The following is a 9264-nucleotide window of genomic DNA, read 5'->3' as shown; positions in this document are numbered from 1 at the left end:
GTGCGGGTTTCCCCGGCGATTTTGTCCCCACCTCGCCGCCGGTGCTAATAGTGGGATCCAAGATCCGTCACTACCAGCCTGGCCAACCGCCTTCGATGGAGAAGGCAGCCACCACCACCATGCCCGGCACAAGAGACCCGGGCGTCCTCGTGCCGCAAAGATTACCCGAGGGGGATCTCCTCTTGCCGTTGTCGAGATGAGGCGCAGCCGCAGTGGATCTCGATCTAAACCCCTCGGGCCCAGATTAGATCTCATTGCAGCCAAAATCTCATCCGCCAACGGCCGCCGGAGATCTCCTGACCACCGCCAGCCCGCTGTGCACTGCCGTTGGAGGAGGAGGGAGATGGACGCCGCTGCCCCCACGCATTACCGCCGGCCGAGGACTGCGTCGCCTCACCACAGGGGCTTCGCCCCGCGGTGTCCTCAGCGACGGCGGCGGTAGTGGGAGGCAATGGAGGGGGAGGGCTGAGGGCGGTGTGGACGAGGACTCCCCGGAGGCGGCGCGCCGCCGCCGCCTCGGGGGAAAGAGGTCGGGAGGTCAGGGGGAGAGAGGACGTCACGAGGGTGGGAATAAAGTAGTCTTTATACTGAGCGGTCGCCTTTCCCTGAACAAACTGGCACTCGAAAGTTTGATCATGAATGTAATTTGGAAACCTTATCTTGCTAGTAATTCTTATATCATCACCAGCGGCGCTCTGTTGTTATGGATGTAATGATTTCACGATCTCCCCCAAATAAGACTGGACCCATACGGTTTAGCAGGTGTTAGATGGTGATATAAGATGATTGGTTATCATAAAGGACAAGGGTTTCATGTGGGTTATCAAGTGAGACGTCACCTATGGTCCAGTCCAATGCTATCGTAAACTAGCTCTTTCTATTCTATAAGGAATCCGTGCTTGATTTAATTTTGGGGGGCGCCGGAAAGAATCTTGAGGGATGCCCTTGTTTAGGACTAATCCCAATACATTAATCAGATTGCATTGCAGTGACGAAATTTCTTTAGGAGTAGACGACAACACGTACTATTCACGAGCATGGTCAAGTGTTCACACATGCATTCCGATCAGCCCCCGAGTTCGGGCTTCTTCGCACCAAGACCAATTTTCAAACGTTGTCACATTGTGAGCCTTGAATCATTTGCATATCTCAATGGATTTATTTCACCTGACCCGACCGGCCACCAAAATTAAACCGGAGCCACAAATACATTAGTCACTCCACACCATACAATCATGCAGAATACAGAAAAACACATGTGGCCCGACGCCGACGACGGGCACGCGCAAGATGATCGGCCGGTGCCTCGCAGCTATGCAAGATCGTCGCAACTTGCATGGCAAATTGGGCAATTTGGCGACAGCAACCTTATCCTTGGATGCACTTCATCCGCTCCGCGCAATGCTGACAAGGAGAAGGAACAAGCGGCAGAGAACAAGAAACAACAAGGGGGGGCAGACGATCTCAACAGAGCCCTTGAATTTGGGCTGCTGGAATGCGACCGCCGCTACGCTAGTGTGCAGTGACCGAGTGCCATGGCCCATGACAGTGCCGCCGTAGCACTTTTTCTAATGGAGGATACTGTTGTATGTAACACTACACAACACACACGCAGAGAGATAGTAGAAAGCAAGCGTGAGATATTGTGATTAGAGGTTGACAATGCTTGGTGACAAGCCTTTTGGAGTTTAATCTACTCCCACATGCCCAATAGAAAAGCGCCGTTCATGTCCTATCTGCACTTGTTTATGGCCACCGGTCGAATCGGATCCCGTCCGCGCACTACTTGTTACAGCGACAACTCGTTGCTGGACAAGTTTGGGACAGCTCATTGGATCAAGAAGAGTACAAAATGCAGGTGCGTAAAGTCAGGAACGGGGTGGAAAAACACATGTATGCTACTCGTAGGTATACTGTATGTAGAAAGGTGCCATTCATTCAGCCTATCTGCACTTGTTCATGGCGACAAAGTCCCGTATTTCCTCGTAGGATTTACAGCGACAACTCGTCGCTAGTCCGGCCAAACAAGTTTCGGGTCGGGACAACTCTCACTGCATCAGCAAGAGTGCAATCTATGGTACTACTGTGCTGTAATTTACAGGAAGTCAGGGACAGGGTGTGGGGGAAAATTGCATCCGTATACTAGCTTGTGCTGTAGACATGTATGGACACTGATCAGAAGAAACAGAACAGATGGAGGATGGATCTTTACTACTGTACGTACTATCGACGAAAATGATTTTATGTACTCTCTCTTTCGTTTGTGCACAGCCATTGCAATTGCATGTCTCAAAGGCTCAAACATCCTCGGCGTATCTCGCGCTGGTGGTCGTGTGGTCGTCCTCCCGGAGCAGGAACAGGCCGTCGGCGGGGCCCTTGGCCCGGTCGTCGAACCGCTCGGACAGGAAGAAGCTCCGGAGGGAGTTGAGGTTCCACGGCGCGTCCACCTCGACGGAGAAGGCGGCGCGCACGGGGCGGTGGTCCGACAGCCGCGACTCGCACCGGTCGTACCGGGTCTGCCTCAGGCCGGCGCCGCGCCACAGCACGCGGTCGCACCACGCCGGCGCGCGCCGCTTCAGCTTGTCGCCCTTCCTCCCCAGCTGCGCGCAGCCGTAGTAAGCGTCCGAGTTCCGGTGGTACTTGTACGTCGGCGAGAACGTGATCGCCCCCTCGCTCCACCCTTTGAACGTCCCTCCTTCCGACGACACCTCGCCCCGCAGCTACAAAAGAACAATCAAATCACACGTAAGTTTTTATTAAAAGTTTGAAATTTTGAATTTCCTTGTGTTTTGTATAATAATAAGTTAGATCGTTTATCCTCAAAAAAAAAAGTTAGATCGTTGTGTGCTGGTTGAATTTGTACCTGGTCGTTTTCGAGGAGGGTCTTCCAGTCGTGCCGCTCCACCAGCAACCGGGTCTTGGCCTCGGGCAGGGAGATCCGATAGTTGAGGTCGCCGAGCAGAATCACCCGGCTGCGCAAGAGTACAAACAGTAAGAAACTATACTGGCACACCGGGCCGGTCAAGGTCTACCGCATCAACATGCATGCATGATCGCCACTTGGTTCCGAGCCGTCTTTGTCACGGGCGCCGGCCGGTGAAATTAAGCATTCTGATTGTGGAAACTTGCAGTTACCGTCGCTATTAAGAGGATATTTCATGCTACTTCCCTAGATCACATTCACCGGTCTGGCATAGAAAATAAGATACGATGCATTCACTCTGGCTACTTGCTGGAGTAGTTAATATTATTAGTCGTGCGTGCCTACGTGCATGCCGTGACATGATCAATACGTGTGTACAGTGGTAAACTGGCTGGCATGTATAGTTGTATAACCCTCTGTTGAACGGCAAATACCTACCCTTGATTTACCGGTGCCGTGGGCGGTGCAACCACAAGATAAGATAACGACCGCGGTGGCGAGCTCGATGAAATCGTGGCTGTAACCGGCAAGGACGGCGGCCGTTGATATTTCCCTCGCTTAATACTCGGCCGGTCAACGGCGACAAACCCGGCGGTACGATGTGATGCATTCTATAGTACTCCTTCCGTTCCAAATTACTCGTCGCAAAAATAGATATAACTAAAACTAAAATATATCTAGATACATCCATACCTATGACAAGTAATTCAGAACGAAGGGAGTACATACTAGTGAACTACTGCTGATTTTTTTTGCAGGCTGATGCCCTCTCTAGCTAGCCTTACCAAATGTTGGAAGGGTACCCTAAAAATAAATGTTGGAAGGGTTGGCTTGCCAATTTTTTGGCCAACTGTTTGGCAAAACTACTTATGGGAGAGGAATGGGTGTGCACCCATAGGCAGCCCATCCTTAAGCATGGGCAGCAAACAAGCTTTGCTACACGTGCAAGATGTTACAGGGATAAGGGGTTTACAAGGTGTCGTAGTGGTTTTTAATTGGTCATTAGTAGAGGCACGGGCCCACCCCCGTTGGGGGGGGAGGGGGGGGGGGGGGGGGGTGTTTAGAAAGTTTGGACGGAGCCTGTAGAAACCTGTAAAAGCCTGTACGTCTAGCATTTTTAGGCAGCAAACCAAACGGATTTGATCGACTTGCGGCATGCACGGAGCGCACGAAGGTAATTAGTGCAGGACGATCGATGTACTTACTCGTGATCTAGAATCTTGTGGGGCGAGGCGAGCGACGGGGAGGAGGAGGAGCAGTGGCGCCGCGGGAAGCTCGTCCGCCGGAGGATCTCCGCCGCGTCGGCGTTGCGGTGCGCCTCGTCGCCCTCCCTGCCGCCGGACGCGAGGTGGCAGCACACGAAGCAGAAGCTCGTGTCACGCAGCCAAAACCTCACGGACACGGCACCCTGCACACAATTGAATCTTTTGTTAGTTGCCGTCCGATGTATCCTCGTATACTCCCCAAGCGCGCGGGCATGCACGCACGCACCTTGTTGCCGAGGCAGCCCATGACGCCGCAGCCGACGCAGGAGACGCTGGGGCGGCGGACGAAGCGGCGGAGGTCGCCGCGGACCCAGACGGTGAGCAGGATGCCCACCATCTGCTTGCTCACCACGCACCGGAAGTCACGCGACTGCAGGCCGCCGGCGCCGTCCCTCACCGGGTGCACCTTCTGCTTCTCCCCTCCCCCGGTGGCGCCCGGCGACGGCGACGGCGACGACCGGTTCAGCGCGGCCCGCACGAGCTCGTTCCACCGCATGCCGATGCGGTTCTTGTCCGCGCCCAGCACGTTCCGCGCTCTCAGCGGCACCACCTCCTGCAATCTGCACACCGGTCGCACATGCCATGTTGTTACTAACCATGCATCCACAAGCCTATGCCGCATGAGCGTCGAGGTCACTGCTCGCTTGGTAATTACTACGTACCCGAGGACGTAGATGTCGTAGGTGCCGTTCCTGGTGTCGAGCCAGTCGGACAGGTCGAGGTCGTCCGGTGGCGCCACGCCGCCGACGTTCCACGTGCTGGCGAACAGCCTGGTCGATCGATCCATGAACCCTCAGTGGCCGGCCAACAATAAGAAAAACCAGCATGCACTCCACGCCACGCCGCAAGTTGGGGTGATGATGATGATCTACTAGCTAGAGCCTAAGCATGGTGGTTGGTGGCGGCTGATTGAGCCAGCAGACATGCATGCACGCACATACCTGTACTTGAGCGTCTTGTTCCGCCGCGCGCGGCCTGCCGCCCGCGTCGCTCCCCCCCCCCGCGGCGCGGGCGGCCGGGGGGAAGTCGGCGACGAAGGCTGGGCTCCCGGAGGGCTTCCTGAAGAGCTTGTTGGCCACCAGCCTCGGCCACAGAACCTGGCCGCCACCATATGCACAGTTCAAAGTTAGCTACATACAAAGCTAGCTAGGGCCGGCTAAAGCAGATCGAGAGGGTACGCGACGCCTACCTCCGCCTGGCTCTGATTCTCCAGCATGGCGAGGTCGAGCGCGTGCGCGCACCGTAGCTTAGCTAGCTCGGCTACCGCTAGCTCCTCCTGGGCTGTGCTAGGTAAAGTGGGACGGAGGGGAGGGAAACGTTGGACGGGGTAGGCAAAGCGGGCTTAAATAGGCCGCGATCGGGACGCTAGGCGACGGGGAGCCAATAGACAAGTCCTGCCACTGCGCGGGGTGGATGTGACCGGATGTCGATCAGTGTACGCCTCGCACTGCATGGTGCCCGATGCGGTGACGCGAGACGGGAAGAAGGGGGAGGATCGGTGGCCGTGACAGTGGGGATAAAAGCCGCCTTTTGAGCCTCGATCTCTAGGCGGTCAAAGAGGTGTGGGATCACGGTGAGGTGAAGATAAACTAGATTTTTCCGGGGGACCAACGGGCCGGTGAGAAGCTGCTCATTCAGCCATCAGCCACAGTTGTGGTGGACTGGCGTACGCTGGCTGGCCGTGGTGCATGCTAGCAAAACTCCTATGTCCAGCTGAGGCAACTGGTGTGCTGTTGCCACGACAGTGAGTCCATCCAACGCCTGCTGACTAGTGACTGTCAGCTTCGTTCGGAGAGTTGTTCTTGATCGTTTTCGGTGTGCTTTTGTTTGGGGTTAGGAAAAAGGTTCCAGTCTGGTAGTGTTCTGGTAATTTATTGTCCAGTTATAAGCTTTGTGGGACCGATGTTATTTTTACAAGTGTAGTTTTTGTCAGCAGGTTATATATAGTTACATATAGATTGTCGATGTTTTTAATAGCTTTTGAGATCTCATTGTTACACATGTTTAATTAACATCTCCTTGATATAATATGTCCCTTTTATATTAAAAAAGTGTATATGCATAAAAATGGGAAGCGCTTCTGCGCTTCGTTGCTATGACAAGTAGAGCCGCTGCCAATAGTCCAAGAAGCAAGATCTTGGGGTTGTGATCTGCGAGCTCAACCACAATAATAGAAAAATAGTCTTGCTAAGTCTCAGTCAATTGAAACTTGATTATGTCTCAATCGATGCTATATTAGTGAGCATACATTGAGATCCGGACAAAAAATATTTTCAGATTTTCTTTTTCTTTCTTACATGGTATGCCTCTTGAGTGAGACTTGTTAAATGTCAGTCGACTAAGACCTAGCCAGACCCATAGAAAAATGATATATTCTACATGTTTTTGGTAAAATAATTGCGGGGTAGGCTTTTCGTAATTCGTAGTATGCTGCATTTTTCTTTCATACCCGTAACATATTTGAGTGTGTGTGTGTGCGCGCGCGCAGGCGCATATTATGCCTTTGAGAACTCTAGTATGCCAGTTGTCTACAAAATCAACTTTCTCATGGCTCTTTTTTTTATTGTTTGTTTGACCAAATTTTATTCATCCGCTAAAATGGTTTATGTAACGCACATGTTCAGTACTCTTAGCACTTTTGGAATTAATCTGAAATATGATGTCTAAGCCTAGAGTTTACTCTTAATCAATTACCAGAGTGCCTGGCCCTTAAATTTTTTTTTGCGGTTGGGCCCTTCAAGTTTTCACGGATAAATGTCTAGAGTTAACAAGAGAGCACATAGGCTATCTATAAAAATTAGCAAACAAGAGAGCACGTTGATGAATGGAGAGTCGTCTCTAGGTGAGCACATATAAGTACGCTTGTGATCTCCAATCTTTTTCTAAATCACTGGAATATAATGCATTGAAATTTGGTTGTACGAAATATAAATATTTAAATTAATAATAGGAGAACTAAGACATGATATATTATATTTGATTATTGCATAGTTGTAAAATATTCGTTGAATATCGGTAGCGCAATAGAATGGAAAGATCATTTTCATGCATGGTGACATATTGAAATGCACATTTTCTCGTTCATGGTTGCATTTTGAGATACTTAGATGTTTATAAAAATAGATCAGTTGGATCACCTATTTATTTAGTTATATAGAATTGAATGATTCCATGCAGTCTTAGAAAATTCAAACATATAACCCCCCGCGCAAAAAGAATTATAGATGTCAGATTTTGCGCACCTCTTGATTTACATTTTTTTTGTAGACTACGAGTTAACCCATTTTATCACAAAATGGAATACACATATAGGCCATATTATGAGTATGCAAGCGAGTTTTCTTTTGTCTCAACTTCAAAATTCATTTTCTGTTTTTTGTTCTTGAAAATAAACAAAACACATGTGCTTGGGTGTACAAAATCTATGTCCAGTTGATGTGCCCCGGTTCCAACATGCTACGGTGAATTTTGCATATATAAAATGGTCAGTGCCTGGTTGCAGACGCATCTCTTCTTGTTTTTATGTACAACTAGCTGTATTATTGAACATTCTTTTAAGAGGGGGCACAAGTTTTTTCCCAGCACGTGTTTAAGTATTGTACCTAGGACATATAGGCCTAGTAGGGGGGTTGAGGTCTATAGAGTTTTCAGGCTCAACATGACCAACTTGTACTGCGTGCCACGTCGTGTATGTGATATATAGTTAAATAAATCACATCATGTGGATTTAAGATATTATCTCTCCCGATTAATCCACTTTGAGAAAAGGAAGCTTCTTAATTGTCGTCTATCCAATTTAGGTATGATCATGTGCCCTTTCTTCTGCACACCACCATCAATACTTGAAAATGCTACTTTTATACTTATTCGAGGAATCAGGGGTACCCGTAGTCTAAACTTCAACATTCAGCAACGTAACATACTGATATTTTCGACAAACAATGAATTTTATTAGCTTAAAATAAAGCATCAAAAGGATACAAACACAATGAGCACACACTTGTCTTCGCATAACCAAGATGCACACAACCAACACAAACGAATACATACAAAGAATCATGCTGACAAAAAGCAAAGTCATACAAGACTGAAGAACTACAACAACGACCATCTGCATCAGCCATCTATTGATGTTAGAAGGACAACGAGAAGGGTTCTCTAGCAACAATGTCTCAGGAAGAGAATGGCGCTCAAGAGTCGCCATTGCCGAATCTAACCACCAAAAGTTAGATCTTGGATTTTTACTATGAAGATCAAGTCTGAAAATTTGAACAATGCATTCAACAAGGTAACGACGCAAAAACACAACCATTGCCTGGTATAACCAACTAGGGTTTTCACCCCGGAGCTAAAGACCCAATACTAAAGAAGTACCATTAAATCGAAGTCATCATGTGCTGTTACTACACTTTCATCGACCATATATCTGCAAGTAATGTTATTCATGAAAATTAGTAATACCGTCTTGCTCTGTACCATAATTTCTAGCTTGCTACTAATTCGACTCTCATTCTTTTCAAGATATTTTAAAATTTTCTACGCATCACCAAGATCAATCTATGGAGTCATCTAGCAACGAGGGAGAGGGGAGTGCTTCTACATACCCTTGTAGATCGCGAGCGGAAGCGTTCAAGAGAACGGGGTTGATGGAGTCGTACTCGTCGTGATCCAAATCCCCGATGACGTAGCACCGAACGGACGACACCTCCGCGTTCAACACACGTACGGTTGGGAAGACGTCTCCTCCTTCTTGATCCAGCAAGGGGAAGGAGAGGTTGATGGAGATCCAGCAGCACGACGGCGTGGTGGTGGAAGCAACGGTGATCTCGGCAGGGCTTCGCCAAGCTCCAATGAGAGAGAGAGAAAGAGAGAGAGGTGTTACGTGGGGAGAGGGAGGCGCCAGAGACTTGGTGTGGCTGCCGTCCCTCCCCCCACTATATATAGGGCCCCTAGGGGGGGGGACGGCCCTAGGAGATGGGATCTCCAAGGGGAGGGGGGGCGGCCAAGGGGGGGAACTTGCCCCCCAAGCCAAGTGGGGCGCCCCCATCCATAGGGTTTCCAACCCTAGGCGCAGGG

General features: G+C 49.9%; 1 pseudogene; it reads right to left on the bottom strand.

Annotated features, from left to right (window-relative positions):
* Positions 1 to 1911: 1911 nt before the first annotated feature.
* LOC125528259 lies at positions 1912 to 5534 on the bottom strand (annotated as a pseudogene).
* Positions 5535 to 9264: the final 3730 nt, after the last annotated feature.

The sequence above is a fragment of the Triticum urartu genome, unplaced genomic scaffold (genome assembly GCF_003073215.2).
Source record: "Triticum urartu cultivar G1812 unplaced genomic scaffold, Tu2.1 TuUngrouped_contig_4747, whole genome shotgun sequence".
Taxonomy (NCBI): domain Eukaryota; kingdom Viridiplantae; phylum Streptophyta; class Magnoliopsida; order Poales; family Poaceae; genus Triticum; species Triticum urartu.
The sequence above is the reverse complement of the archived record's forward strand: the minus strand, read 5'-3'. Positions and strand labels throughout refer to the sequence as shown.